This window comes from Bos javanicus, chromosome 14 (genome assembly GCF_032452875.1).
Source record: "Bos javanicus breed banteng chromosome 14, ARS-OSU_banteng_1.0, whole genome shotgun sequence".
Taxonomy (NCBI): Eukaryota; Metazoa; Chordata; class Mammalia; order Artiodactyla; family Bovidae; genus Bos; species Bos javanicus.
The window spans coordinates 31901485-31918131 of NC_083881.1; the positions used below are offsets into that span (position 1 = coordinate 31901485).

The following is a 16647-nucleotide window of genomic DNA, read 5'->3' on the forward strand; positions in this document are numbered from 1 at the left end:
ACACAATGACAGTGCACAGACATGGACACCCTTCCTGAATGCTGAGAGAAGGAAGCCCAGATACTAAGAGTATGATTCCCTTAATATAAAGTTCAGACACAGGTAAAACTAAGCAATCATATTAACCTAGGATGCTGGTTATCCTTGAGGGGAGGGGCAGGGACTGAGAGGTGCTGGTAATACTCTGTGTCTTGGTCTGGTTATCAATTACATGGATCTGGTCACTTTCTGAAAAGTCATTCAACTGAACACCTATGGTTTGTGTGTATGAAACTTCTTTTTCGTATGTTATGCTTGCATACTATATGCCAATAAAAAGCGCACAGTAAAAAATAGCCTCAAACGTTCTAAGAACCAAAAGCATATCACATGTATTCTATCCATGAGAGCTTATTGATTAAACAGTTCTCGGTGTTACCCTGATTTTTTGTAGAAAGGACATTTTTGCTCAGCTCAAACATATGCCTCTGTGTTAAAAACCTTACTTACTATTTGGAAGAGAAAACACTCTTGAGACAAAATGCTTCTAGGCATCTGTTTTGAAAGGATTTTAATGCCTCTGAAAGTCTTTTTATTGATAATGTGCTAAGCTAAACATTCTCAATTTTGCATCATTGACTTGAGTACTGCATACTATGCTTTTTACTACTAAAAGTTCAACAAAATGCTTATGCTAGTTGGTTTGATAGTTGGGATTCCAGAGTGGAAATCTCTTTACCTACGTAAAGTAATCAAATGGCAAAATAGCCAGGGATGTCAACAGCTATCATGATTTTGATGGATAGGAAGTCACAATCAAGAACTGTTTAGCCAAAGCATCCTCACCAAATTAATCAGCGTTCTAGTGGGTTTTAGTCTGTTCTCCTGTGAATGGCTGTTTACTGCTTATAGAGCATTTCCTCACATAGCTCAATCTATTGTTAGGCTTAGATCCAAGAATGTTAGGACTTAATTGTCTCATTTCCTCAGTAAGTGCTGCATCCTGTTATTCCTTGGCTGCAATTGTTGATGGTGATCATAATATAGACTTGGAGGCGGGCTGTGCTGGGGATTATGCGTTGTTTTTGATGGAAGCCATGGAGTTGAGTACATGACACACATATAAAACTAACTTGTGTGCAGGCTGGACTTAAAGCTATTCATCGTCCTTTTCTTAAAGATTAGTATTAAAATGCATTTTCTCCAGGATTCCCATCTTTATGTCACTCTGAACAGAGGAATAGATTAGACATGAGTTGAGAATGCCATCTGTTTCCATTCACACAAAGTGTAATTTAACATGAGTGTTTGCTACTTTCAAGGCAGTAGGTAAACTTACAAGCCTTTCACATAACTATATATGTGAGCATACATGAAATACACACATACACATATATAGAAACATCTATTATCAAGAAAGAAATCATTGAGTATCGATTTTTTTATTGTTTCTACTTTTAACAATTATATGTTCAGACATCACCTGTCTTCCTAGTTCTAGTCTTATTTTTTCAATCTGTCTGTTAGATATTTCCACCCTGAATGTTTCTGTACCACAAAAGGAACACATTTAAAATTCAACCCTATACCTCCACCCTAATTGGCTTTCCTACTTTAGCTGTCATGCATACCATTTAACCTTTCTGTTATCCAAGATCCAAAACTTGAAGTCAACTTAACTGTCATTGTAGCTGTAATTAATCTCTGGCGTAGCCAATTATGTTGAATGCTTTTTTTCATGGGCTAATTTGGCCATTTGTATGTGTATCTTATTTGGCAAAGTGGTTAAATTTTTTCCAGTTTGTACACATTTTGGGCCACTATCTCTTCAAATGTTTTTTCTCTCTTCTTCCCTACTATTTCCTTTCTCCTGGCCACTGGGGACTTTGGTTACATGTATATCAGGCTGCTTGATATTTTCTCATAGTTTACTAATGAGCCGTTTTTTTTTGGCACTTTTATCTCTGTTTCATTTAAAATGGTTTCTATTGTCATGTCTTCTTCAAGTTCACTAATCTCTTATTCAGCCTTATCTAGTTTGCTATTCATCTTATCCAGTGTTTTTTTTTTTTTTTCATTTTAGCCATTATAATTTTCATCTCTAGAATTTCAAAGTGTCTTTTTCATATTTTCCATGTTGCTACTTACATGCTTTATCTTTTGTCTGCCTTATTGAACACATGGAATACTGTTATAATGACTGGTGGCATTTGTAGGTCTGTTTCTATTAATTTTTCTCTTTATGGCTCATCTTGTTCTACTCTTTTTTTTTTTTTTTTAAGGAGGCCAATTACTTTACAATATTGTAGTGGTTTTGCCATACATTGACATGAATCAGCCATGGGTGTATATGTGTTCCCCATCCTGAACCTCCCTCCCACCTCCCTCCCCATCCCATCCCTCTGGGTCATCCCAGTGCACCAGCCATGAGCACCCTGTCTCATGCATCGAACACTCTTTTGCATGCCTGGTAATACTTGATTTGGACACCAGTCATTGGGTAAAAAATTCCAACTTGGGGGTCTTGGACATTTTTTGTATTCTAATATTTTTAAGTTCTGTCCTTAGAAGTTAAGGTACCTGGACATAATTCGATTCTCCTGTCTTGCTTTGAAGCATTGCTAGTCAGGATTAGAACAGCTTCTGTTCTACAGATCTTTTTTGTTCCACTACTACAGGAAGATCCTTCTGAGTTCTGTCCCTGAGGTCCTGTGAATGAAGAGGATTTTTCTACTCTATCCTCTGGGATACAAAGGTTCATATAGTCAAAGCTATGGTTTTTCCAGTAGTCATGTACAGATGTGAGAGCTGGACCATAAAGAAGGCTGAGCACTGAAGAACTGATGCTTTTGAACTGTGGTGTTAGAGAAGACTCTTGAGAGTCCCTTGGACTACAAGAAGGATCAAACCAGTCAATCCTAAAGGCAATCAATCCTGAATATTCATTGGAAGGACTGATGCTGCAGCTGAAGCTTCAATACTTTGGCCACCTGATGCAAAGAGCCAACTTATTGGAAAAGACTCTGATGCTGGGAAAGATTGAAAGCAGGAGGAGAAGGGGATGACAGAGGACGAGATGGTTGGATGGCATCACCAACTCAATGGACATGAGTTTGAGCAAACTCTGGGAGATTGTGAAGGACAGGGAAGCCTGGTGTGCTGCACTCCACAGGGTGGCAAAGAGTTGGACACAACTGAGTGACTGAACAACAACAACAATCCTTTGGGAAGATAAACTATTCCTGCATTCCTGCCCTACCTGGAATACAGGGACTGTTCTCTTTAATCTTTGTGCTGGTTCTTTCTCCAAGGTTGAGTAGTTTCACATTGATTTGTTGATTAATACTCAGTGGAAGATTTGAAGAGCTCCCCGCAGATCTCTGAAACTTTCTTGTTTCCTGTATTTTCCCCATAAGCTATACCTTCCACTGCCTTTGTCTCCTCAACTCAGGGAGACTTTTAGGCTCTGCCTCAGCCCTCCCCCCACCCCTCCCCCCACTGCTTCCTGGCAACTCTCTCTAGTCAGGAAGCTGGAGCAATCAGACTACTAACCTTATTTGTTTCTTCTCATTGATCATTGTCAGGTCTGATGTTCAGTATCTGAATACCATTGTTTCATTTTGTTTTCTTAGTTGTTCTAGGCAGGGAGTTAGTTATAGCCAATCTCTGCTAATCCATCTTGGTTAAAAGTAGAAGTTGCGGTGCCCTGTTCAACCACTTGGGTCAATCTTTGTCCAACTCACCCAACTTGAAACATCATGTCTTCTGACACCTGAAACTACCGACTACAGTAATTTTTCTAACAACTCTTCTAGCTTTAGGTTCTGCTATTTGTCATCCCTTCCCTCTAACTCAGTCTCAGTAAATCTTTATATACCATGGCTTTCTTCAGAACCAGTGGCATCTGCCCGTGGCTTTAGGATGCAACTCAAATTCCTAGTCTGGCACACACGATCCTCCACCTTCTGACCTCCAATGTTCATTCCAAACTTACTTCTTACTATTACAGCCAGGCTGAACTAAACAGGTTTCCAACATTATCTGTGAATCATAGTCTCTTTGCCTGGTTACAATATTCTCCCCATGAGGAACACTCTCCTTTAAGCCTATTCAAGTTCTACCAATTTTCAAGAAGCGGTTAAGTCCTATTTCCTTAATGGATCCTTTAAGACTCTAATCCATGAAGCTCCTGTATATGTTTTTGCTTTTATTGACTGAATTATTGACTTTGCCTACTAAGACAGAAAGTTTGTAAGTAACTTAATAGTTTTCCTAAGTTATCTAAGAGCTTCTCAGAACAAAGCTCAAAAGTTCAGGTACTTTTCATCCTTAATTTTTGATAGGCAATTCTGATTTCTTTTTATACTGGATGAGAGTTCTTGACATCAGAAGCTTGTCTTATACACCATTCCCCTAGTGCTTAAGCTTATCACTGTCATGTGTCATGTTCAGTTCAGTTGCTCAGTCGTGTCCAACCCTTTGTGACCCCATGGAATGCAGCACGCCAGGCTTCCCGGTCCATCACCAACTCCTGGAGCTTGCTCAAACTCATGTCCATTGAATTGGCGATGCCATCCAACCATCTCATACTCTGTCATCCATGTAGGAGCTTAATAAATGTTTCATGGTCATTTTCCATCCTGTTATAGTCTCTCACTGAAAATGTAAATATAAGTTTCTTATCTCTGATAATCTGTCAGTTCTGCAAAGCTTCAAGGTGATGAGCTGTTGGAACTCTAAGTTCTTGCCTCCCTGACCATCAAGAACAAATCACCAGTATCCTCCCAAGTGGGATGATTTTTTACGACAGGCAGATGGATGCCAATGGAACAACCAAATGCCAACGAATTAGTGTAAAGACCACAGATTCTCCCCTGATCAAGACTGAGCTGATGCCTGGGAAATCTATGCACTTGTACAGGTCTCAGCCAGCATCAACCCTAGAGAGTCAGGAACTTGTCCACTCTCTTTCAGGAGCAGTGGACACCCAGAGCAGGGTTCTTTCTGGCTGGGTATCCAGATGTGTCAAAGAGTGATTGCTTGTGTGTGAAGTTGCTTCAGTTGCATCCAACTCTATGATTCTATGGTCTATAGATGGTCAGGCTCCTCTGTCCATGGGATTCTCCAGGCAAAAATACCAGAGTGGGTTGCCATGCCCTCCTCCAGGGGATCTTCCAAACCTAGGGATCAAACCCACATCTCTTATGTCTGTTGCATTGGCAGGCAGGTTACCACTAGCACTTGAGAAGCCCCGTGTCAAAGAGTACCCTGTATGTTACAGGGATTTCTTTTTGTATCTCTATTTTTATATTCTCAGCATCTTCCTGATGTAACTCGCCCTATGGCTACTTTTTGTACTATGGCACACATTTAAAGACCAGAATCATTAAATGCCATTATGGAATAACAGCTCATGGTGTCTGTAAAAGGATCCACAGGTGCCATTCTCATAGTTACTTTCTAGCCATTTTCTAGTCTGTGGGGTATATCACTGTCTCCTTGAGTTGACCAAAGGTACTGATCTATATTCTAACTTTCTTTCTGCCTGGAAGATTCCTTCCTCAGACACAGGCATAGCTTACTTTCTCACTTCTTTCAAAGTTCTAATCATTTCATTGGAGAAGACTTCTCCAATCTCAGTAGCTACAGTAGCCCTCCCTGGGACTTCCCTGATGGTCCAGTGGTTGAAACTACAGGTAGGGAGCATGGGTTTGATCCATGGTTGGGTAACTGGGATCCCACACGCAGTGTGGTATGGTCAATAAAAATAAAATAAAATAATAAAATAGCCCTCCCCCTCTATCCTTAACTTTATATCACCTTATACTGCTTGATAATAGCACATACATCTGTTTGATACATTTGTCTATTGTTTCTCCACCATAATATAGGTGGAGCCTACATGGCTAGAATGAAGCCAGGCATGTAGCAAATGCTCAGAAAAGTATCTGTTGAATGAATGAGAATCAGGGAATGGCTGGAACATGTTTTGCTTTGGTCAGGCTCTCATTTAGACTCATGAGGCAAACCTTTCTCATGTTCTGCTTAATACACAATCATTTTGATACCAGTACAGCATCACATGACCCTCTTCATGACTTCTCTTATCAAGTAGTACCCACATGAGTAGTTATCATTGGAGTGACCCAGCTCAACTGTCTATTTGAGAGAGATCATCATGATAGGAGATCAAGCCATTAGGATCTTTTTTGGGTCACATTCTCCCTTTAGCCAGGGCTGCTACCACCATCTGTCATTTAATTAATCAACTCTCATAAAACCCTGGTTCAGATCACTACAAATGACCCAATTTTGACCCTTCTTATGGCTGAGTATCTGATTTCATTGTTGACCATCTGGTGATGTCCATGTGTAGAATCTTCTCTTGTGTTGTTGGAAGAGGGTGTTTGCTATGGCCAGTGCATTTTCTTGGCAAAACTCTATTAGTCTTTGCCCTGCTTCATTCTGTATTCCAAGGCCAAATTTGCCTGTTACTCCAGGTGTTTCGTGACTTCCTCCTTTTGCATTCCAGTCCCCTATAATGAAAAGGACATCTTTTTGGGTGTTAGTTATAAAAGGTCTTGTAGATCCTCAAATTTGGAAAAAGGTCTTGTTGGTCTGCAAATTTGGAAAACTCAGCAGTGGCCACAGGACTGGAAAAGGTCAGTTTTCATTCCAATCCCAAAGAAAGGCAATGCCAAAGAATGCTCAAACTATCGCACAATTGCACTCATCTCACATGCTAGTAAAGTCATGCTCAAAATTCTCCAAGCCAGGCTTCAGCAATACGTGAACCGTGAACTTCCTGATGTTCAAGCTGGTTTTAGAAAAGGCAGAGGAACCAGAGATCAAATTTCCAACATCTTCTGGATCATGGAAAAAGCAAGAGAGTTCCAGAAAAACATCTATTTCTGCTTTATTGACTATGCCAAAGCCTTTGACTGTGTGGATCACAATAAACTGCTGAAAATTCTGAAAGAAATGGGAATACCAGACCACCTGACCTGCCTCTTGAGAAACCTATATGCAGGTCAGGAAGCAACAGTTAGAACTGGACATGGAACATCATCTGGTTTCAAATAGGAAAAGGAGTACATCAGGGCTGTATATTGTCACCCTGCTTAACTTCTATGCAGAGTACATCATGAGAAATTCTGGGCTGGAAGAAGCACAAGCTGGAATCAAGATTGCCGGGAGAAATACCAATAACCTCAGATATGCAGATGACACCACCCTTATGGCAGAAAGTGAAGAAGAACTCAAAAGCCTCTTGATGAAAATGAAAGTGGAGAGTGAAAAAGTTGGCTTAAAGCTCAACATTCAGAAAACGAAGATCATGGCATCTGGTCCCATCACTTCTTGGGAAATAGATGGGGAAACAGTGGAAACCGTGTCAGACTTTATTTTTTGGGGCTCCAAAATCACTGCAGATGGTGATTGCAGCCATGAAATTAAAAGATGCTTACTCCTTGGAAGAAAAGTTATGACCAACCTAGACAGCATATTCAAAAGCAGAGACATTACTTTGCCAAAATAGGTTTGTCTAGTCAAGGCTATGGTTTTTCCAGTGGTCATGTATGGATGTGAGAGTTGGACAGTGAAGAAGGCTGAGCACCGAAGAATTGATGCTTTTGAACTGTGGTGTTGGAGAAGACTCTTGAGAGTCCCTTGGATTGCAAGGAGATCCAACCAGTCCATTCTGAAGGAATTCAGCCCTGGGATTTCTTTGGAAGGAATGATGCTAAAGCTGAAACTCCAGTACTTTGGCCACCTCATGCGAAGTGTTGACTCATTGGGAAAGACTCTGATGCTGGGAGGGATTGGGGGCAGGAGGAGAAGGGGACGCCAGAGGATGAGATGGCTGGATGGCATCACTGACTCGATGGACGTGAGTCTGAGTGAACTCTGGGAGTTGGTGATGGACAGGGAGGCCCGGCATGCTGCAATTCATGGGGTTGCAAAGAGTCAGACATGACTGAGTGACTGAACTGAACTGATGGCTGAATAATTTTGTATTGTACATATGTACTTCATCTTTTTTAACCATTCATCTGTCTATGGACATCTAGGTTGTTTCCATGTCCTGGCTACTGTAAATAGTGCTGTAATGAACATTGGCGTACATGTGTGTCGTTTTGAATTATGGTTTTCTAAGGGTGCATGCCCAGTAGTGGGATTGCTGGGTCATATGGTAATTCTATCCTTAGTTTTTTAAGGAACCTCCATACTGTTTTCCATAGTAGGATGGACCTAAAGCCTGTCAGACCGAGTGAAGTTAGGAAAACAAATATCATATATTATGTATGTGGAACTAAAAAAAATGGTACAGATGAAGCTTGTTCCAGGACAGGAATAGAGATGCGGACATAGAGAATAGATATGTGGATACAGTAGGGGAAGGGGAGGGGGTATGAATTAGGAGATTAGGTTTGACACATATACACTACCATGTCCAAAGTAGACAGCTAGTGGAAACCTGCCTTATAGCACAAGGAGCTCAGCTCGGTGCTCTGTGATGACCCAGAGAGGTGGGATGGGGGTCAAAGATGGAGGTGATTTTTGCATGCATATAGCTGATTCCCACTCCAGTGTTCTTGCCTGGAGAATCCCAGGGACAGGGGAGCCTGGTGGGCTGCCGTCTATGGGGTTGCACAGAGTTGGACACGAATGAAGTGACTTAGCAGCAGCAGCTGATTCATTTCATTGTGCAGCAGAAACTGGCACAACATTGTGAAGCAGTTCTACCACAATTTAAAAAAAAGACCTGGTTCATGCATACACTAGTATTTTTAAAAATTACCTCTTAATCATATGAATATACATATGAGTAGCCAAAAAGCAAGTAAGAATTATGTATGTATAACTTTGGGGAAGTCCATGGGGTCACAAAGAGTCGGACACCACTGAGCGACCTAACAACAACAACTTGGGGGAAGGCAAGTGCTGAGAGCAGGAATTATGAGTTTCTGGACTGAGGGGTTCTATCTTGGCTGACCACAACCCACTCTTGACTGCAAAAGAAAACTGTCAGAGCTTTTGCTTTAGTATGTAGGCTCTCAAGCAAAATGGTTATAAAACAAAATGGAACTTTATTCGTCTGGGGGTTTACATGTTTAATGGTTGGGTTCCAAGCTGGGATTTGGGGATTTTGCAATTTCAAACTGTATGAAAGAAGAGTTTACATGCTGCGGTTATTCTTAGAGGGCATGTCAGCTAAGGAATAAATTTATGAACACTGCTTAACTACAAAAGGGGAGAACTTGGGAGTGGTGTCTCAAAAATATAAAAACAAATGCAAAATTTTTAAGAGGTTAGGGGATGGGAAACTATATGAGGAATGACTTTTACATTATCAGTGTGAGAGAGTTCAAGAAAAGAATTTTGAAGAACAAAATTCAATTAAACTGAACTCTGCTATGTAATGGATACTCATTGCTATTTAGTTGCTCAGTCATGTCTGACTCTTGAGATCCCCCCAGGCTCCTCTGTCCCTGGAATTCTCCAGGCAAGAATGCTGGAGTAGGGAGCCACTGCTTTCACCAGGCGACCTTCCTGACCCAGGAATCAAACGCATGTCTCCTGCATTGGTAGGCAGCTTCTTTACTGTATGAGCCACTTGGGAGGCAAGAGATACTCATACATAGACTTTACTCTGGGTTTTCAGAGCCCAAAAGTCTCAGCCTACCCAAAGTTATCTGTACCTGTCAGTGCTTAAATTCCTCCTTTCTTTCTTCTTAGAGGTGACATCTTAACAGCAAATTGATAAATTAGCTCTTCTAGGAAACAGAACAGCAAATTAACTGGGATAATGATAGGAATTTCCCATAGGACACATTCATGGACAGAAGAGTACCAGATAATTACAGTGACCAAGTCATCCTGGTTCATCCAGGACTTTCTGGTTTTAGCTCTAAAACTGCCATCACCACGGAAACCGCTTATTCCTGGGCAAACTGGGATTGTTGTTATTTTTTAGGTATCTACTTGTGGGATGATGAGCCCTGAGTTCTCAGATAAGATCCAGGACTGTTTTCTGGGTCTTGTGAAGTCATTGCCTGATGTACCAAGGGCAGAACAATAGACTCAGGGTCAGAGGACCTAGGCTGGATGGGGGAATTTTGGGGTCTGGCAGATATTCTTTTTTTTTTTTTCTCAGATCACATTTTTTGCATTTTCTAGGCTTGTGACCTTTTGCAAACCACTTGACTGTCTTGCCTCTCTAACAGAGTTGTTGGTGATACAAATTAAACATGGAGACATGGAATGTCTTAGTGCTGGGCCTAGTATTTAGTAACCATATATTTAATAAGCTGCAGTACATGGTAGTTCATCATCATCTTTGGGCTTTAGTGTCAAGGTTCAGGTTCTGGCTCTTTAGTCGTCTGTCACTATGACCTCAGCCAAGTCTCTTCACTTCCCTAAGCCTTGGTTTCCTTATCTGTGAAGTGAAGACAACTACAGCAGCTGTCTCTGTCTCAAAGGGTTATTGCAAAATTGAATAAATATGGGTTAGGGGCTTCCCAGATGGCTCAGTGGGTAAAGAATCTGCCTGCAATGCAGGAGACACAGGAGACCTGGATTCAATCTCTGGGTTGGGAAGATCCCCTGAAGGAGGGAATGGCAACCCAGTCCAGTATTCTTGCCTGGAGAACTCCATGGACAGAGGAGCCTGTCGGGCTACAGTCCATGGGGTCACAAAGAGTTAGACACAACTGAGTGACTGAGCATGCAGGTGGGAATTGCATTTATCTTTATGGGATGTTTATCTTTGTATCTCACAGGTACTCAATTAATCTTGATCAAATTCCATAACATTTCATTTGGTAGTTAAGACTTGGCTGGTCTTGATAGATCAATGTCTAATATATCAGGGATTACTATATTTAAAGTCGTCAAAGACAACAGAAATAAATAACTTAAAGTAACATGATTATTAACGACTACCCAAGATTAGAATTTTAAAATCTGTATAAATAATTATCCTTGTCAAATAAATTTAAAATATGAATAATTTGATTCTAGCAATCTATTGGAGACATGATATTTTTAGTCAAATGATCACAGTGCTTATTCAAAGGCATGTTATTTTAAACCACAACTGCATGTAAAGCAATACTGGTGTTCAGGAGTCCAAAGTTCTGAAATTAAGAGTCCTATTAAATGCTCAGAAGCAAGACAAACAGCCATATCAACCAAAGGAGCTGATACAGGACACATTAGAAAAGTAACTACAGAAGGAAATTCTTACTAAATTAAAAATAGGAGTAAGATGAATGGATAAGAAAGCTGTGGTACATATACACAATGGAGTATTACTCAGCCATTAAAAAGAATACATTTGAATCAGTTCTAATGAGGTGGGTGAAACTGGAACCTATTATACAGAGTGAAGTAAGCCAGAAAGAAAAACACCAATACAGTATACTAACGCATATATAAGGAATTTAGAAAGATGGTAACAATAACCCTGTGTACGAGACAGCAAAAGAGACACTGATGTATAGATCAGTCTTGTGGACTCTGTGGGAGAGGGAGAGGGTGGGGAGATTTGGGAGAATGGCATTGAAACATGTGTAATATCATGTATGAGATGAGTCGCCAGTCCAGGTTCGATGCGTGATGCTGGATGCTTGGGGCTGGTGCACTGGGACGGCCCAAAGGGAGGGTATGGGGAGGGAGGAGGGAGGAGGGTTCAGGATGGGGAACACGGGTATACCTGTGGCGGATTCATTTCGATGTTTGGCAAAACTAATACAATATTGTAAAGTTTAAAAATAAAATAAAATTTTAAAAAAACATAAAAAAATAAAAATTAACTTAAAAATATATTCAACTTATGGATAAGTTGCAGGGACAATGTTATTACATATTCAAATGTGGGATATATCTCAAGAGACAACAAAATGCCAAAGAATACCAACTTGTGATGGCAAGTATAACTATATCACATAGTATGATCCAAGTTGATCTGCAACATATTTATTGTACAAATCATTTTTATAAACAAAATAATTAAGGATGAGTGACTAATCTAACTAAATTCTATTTCCTGAAGGATAAAATACATTAACTTGAAAATTACATTCTGATAACTGCAAGCATTTGTCACTTTACTGTTTTCACTTAATAATACAAAAGGAACCTTATGGAAACAAGACAGGAAATTCACATACGGACCAGCTATTTGTCTCTTTTTAGAAATAAGACATGTTGGCCTCATACATCTGTTCAGAGTGTCTGTTACAGGTTTACATAAGCCCAGAGCTCTAGTTCCGTGACTGAGGTTAGTGGGGCTCAGTATTTTTGTTTTCCACCCTCTCTTTGGCACATCACAGACTGTATTTTTCATCTGCTGACATCTACGTGACCCTGAGTGACCAGTCTGGTTGGCATGTACGTAGAAATAATGTGTGCCTCTTTCAGGTCTGGCCCCTGAAATCTCTCTTAAAATCCTTTCCACCTCACTTTCCCCATTTGCTGAAGGAGTGCAGAGGGTCCATTGCTAAACCCTAGGGCCAGAGAAGATGGCAGGAAAGATGGAAAGAGCTTGGACTTCTGAGTAACTCTGAGAGAGAGCACCCCTGGCCCCCACACTGTGTCATGAGCAACAAACAAGCCTTTTTCTTCTTTTTTCTAATATAAATCTGTAATATTTATTAAGGTATAATTTTATACAATAAAAGTAAAGATCTCATGTTCAGTTAGGCAAGAGCAACAAATCTTGAGTGCTCCACATATATTTCTGTGCCTGTGATGGTTTGTGATATTTAAATTTGAGATATAAATATCTCTTTCACTTTACCAAGTTACTTCACAGTCCCATATTTTTCAATTTTTTGAATGTTTATCTACACAGCACCCTGAAATGCCGAACAGACTTCAGAAAATTGGCTTTTAGTGAAAATAACCTAATACAGGCCCATTTTAGACGGAAAATATTACCTTCAGGGACCAAAACATGAACTGATAAATTAAAATGAAACTCCAAACATATCTTTGGCATCAACTCCAAAACCCTTTTTGGTTGCTGGAGGATAATTCCCTCATGAACTATCTGGAGTTGTTTATTTGACACATCATCTTTTTGTCCTAGCAGATGCTGTGCAGAGACAAAAAACAGATTTTTAAAGAACAAGAGAGTAGAGAAACCTGAGTGTGATTAAGGGCTATTTCACTTATTAAAGTGTGAACTATGTGCTGGCAGCTGCTTGAAAATATAATTTATCTTCATAAGTCTGGCATAACGCATTTCATCACCATACTATTTTTATTGAAACTGTTCTGTAGAGCATTTTAATGATGAAAAGTAAACATTTTTACTCTATGGAGAATTTTAACAGTGAAGTTTCTTGCTCTAACTTATTATGTGTACATCATATATTCCTTAGCTATATGATTTCTAGAGTGGGCATGCTAGGCTATTTTTCTTTAAACCTAGTATCACACAGAAATGCTGACCCTTAATTGATGGGTTTATTAAGCAGCAACAAGCTCTATTAATGGGAAGTGAGTGTACTTCTCCCTTAAACCATAGGTCTCCTTAAAAGTGTTGACCTCTTTGCTTCAAACTGCACACAGATAATCAGTACAAATTAATACCCCAAGTAATTCACATGTAATCTTTATTGGCTGATAATATGCTAGAACTATGAATGTAAATATATACTCACGGAGTCCTACCAATTAGCATAGACAATGCTAAGCTAAGCCTAGGACACAAATCTTAAGCCTAGGACACAAAGAACTCTACTGAGGGGCCAATTCAAGCAGGAATAGAAACCTGAATAAAAATTCCACCAATGACTCAGAGCCCCACCATGATGTCCATCTCTAGTTAATGAGGCTGATGGCTGCAATGGTATCGGTGCACAGATGACTGTGAAAAGACTGGCCCCAAACAGGAAAATAACTGTGGAACGAAATTCCTTCTGTTTACCATGCAGCGTTTGTACACTGTGTAGACCAAGATAACTTTCTTTTTTAAAATTCTACAGAACTAATATGGCACTCCCTACAAATATGGAACAACAGATATGATACTCAGAGCTATTATTGGAGCTCCCCCTGCACATACACCCTCTACCCACTTGTCTTTGGTAAAGCCAACAAACTCAGTTAGGGACTTTTAAATTACCCTGGTGCACAAACTGAGCTTCCTATGTTGCTCAGTGGCCAAGAACCCACCTGCCAGTGCAGGAGATGCAAAAGACATGGGCTCGATCCCTGAGTTGGGAAGATCCCTTGGAGGAGGGCATGGCAACCCACTCCAGTATTCTTGTCTGGAGAATTCCATGGACAGAGGAGCCTGGTGGGCTACAGCCCACGGAGTTGCACAGAGCCGGATATAACTGAGCACACATACACATTGCATAAACTATCAGGAGAAACAGGACACTCATAGAAGGTAGAGCATATTATGGACCATGGCGGGAGTCAGGACCTCTGCTTTACTCCTGACTTGGTGGAAGTTGGGCAAAGGGGCCTGGCACATTTCAAGTCATCCAGATTACTTGCTGAATGGATGGTCTTATATGCAGATGAACTCCTGTTCTAGAGAACTTTGAAAATATTCCTTAAAAGATTTGTTCCCAAAAAGCCTGCTTGAAAGCTGACCTACAGAGTCCAATCAGGCCCTGACTCTGGGCAGTCCTTAAGAGTAGTGCTTTCTAAACCTTTCCATGTCACAGCACATGTGGACAATGAGAGTATTTGTATGAAATATTTGGGTAAACTGAGGAATTTGGACTCCTGCATGAGGAGGAGATGATAGGCAACCTCAGGGTTGGTAAGATGGATTTCCCTGCATATCGTTTAGATGCTCTGTTCCAGAGGACAAAATGAATGAGAAATGCTGGGTGCCTAGTGAGGAGGTCTAGAATCTATTAAGTAAAAATAACAGTAACAGAAACAACTATTATTGAGTACTTACCATGTGTCAGCCACTGAACCCAATGCATTGTGTGTGTGTTGGTGCTCAGTCGTTGTCTGATTCTTTGCGACCCCATGGACTATAGCCTTCCATGCTCCTCTGTGCATGGAATCCTCCAGGCAAGAATACTGGAGTGGATTGCTATTTCCTTCTCCAGTGGGTCTTCTTGACTTAGGGATTGAACCCAGGTCTCTCACATTGTAGACAGATTCTTTATTGTCTGAGCCACCAGGGAAGCCCAACCAATACATTATGTACAGTATTTCTTTTCATCCTCAAAATAATCCTATAGACTCTACTTCTGGTGATGACAGCATGAGAAGGTCAGATGACTATTCTCCATAGAAAATGACTATGCTGCTGCTGCTGCTAAGTCGCTTCAGTCGTGTCTGACCCTGTGCGACCCCATAGACGGCAGCCCACCAAGCTCCGCCATCCCTGGGATTCTCCAGGCAAGAACACTGGAGTGGGTTGCCATTTCCTTCTCCAATGCATGAAAGTGAAAAGTGAAACTAAAGCTGCTCAGTCGTATCCGACTCACAGCGACCCCATGGACTGCAGCCTACCAGGCTCCTCCGTCCATGGGATTTTCCAGGCAAGAGTACTGGAGTGGGTGGCCATTGCCTTCAATGACTATGCACTAGACTAAGTTATTAATGACAGTCTCTTCAAGGCGCTGGAAAAACAACCAAATATATTCAGCAAGTTGATAAATGTTTATTCATGAGAAACTGATATTGCACGGAATAAGAACTATGGGTTGGCAGCTGTTTTTTTTGGGTGAGGGGAGGGGGTTGGTCCTCGGAGTATTCCTATCCTCCAGCAGCTCCCAGTGTGGGCACTGAAAATCTGCACATTTATCAGTTGAAGGTGACAGACTCCACTAGGTGCTGGTGGGAAAGCAGCTAAAAACTTAAGAGAGATTTTGGATATGAAAGAACTGTAGAAGAGCAGATATAATAAACTTCCCTGGCTGACTGCTAAACACTGTGTGTGCTCATCTTATACTCCAGGGAAACTAACAAAAATTAAAAGCAGGAGGGCTTGTGCATATGCCACACCTCTGAATGTGTACTGCCATCCACAGCAGTAGAAGATAAAAGAACCACTGCCTTGAAGTCTCTGAGCCTAGTTCTGATACTGTTAGTCACTCAGTTGTGTCTTACTCTTGCAACCCCATGGACTGACTGTAGCCCACCAGGCTCCTCTGTCCATGGAATTCTCCAGGCAAGAATACCGGAGTGGGTTGCCATTGCCTTCTCCAGGGGATATTCCTGACTTAGGGATCGAACCTGTGTCTCCTGCAATGCAGGAGATAATGGTAGGATTCCTTACCATCTGAGCCTCCAAGGAAGCCCTATCTGAGCCTAATCTTTCCCCAAATTATTGTCTGGCATCTAAATTGAAGGTACAGGGGAGAAATTCACCCACAGCCCCTCAAGAGACTCTGGTTTAAAAAAAAGAAAAATGGCACTTGGGGACTTCAATTTAACTCCAGACATGTTAATAATAAAAACTCCAAAATCTCTCCAAAGGAGAAAACACATTCCAGAGTCACTACAGGTATTATCTACAAATATTTACTAATTCTAAACTGAAAATTGAGATGTGAAAAGGAACTGGAAAGTATGCCCCATATTTAGAAAAAAGGCAGTCATTAGAAACTGACTTTGAGTGGGCTCAGATGTTGGATTTAAGATGAAGATTTCAAACAGCTATTATAAATATATTCAAAAACT

At 40.8% G+C, this 16647-nt stretch overlaps 1 protein-coding gene across 2 annotated transcripts in view; it reads right to left on the bottom strand.

Annotated features, from left to right (window-relative positions):
- CPA6 (carboxypeptidase A6) overlaps positions 1 to 16647 on the bottom strand; it is a 294614-nt gene that overhangs the window by 213038 nt on the left and 64929 nt on the right. The gene's annotated exons all lie outside the window — the stretch shown is intronic.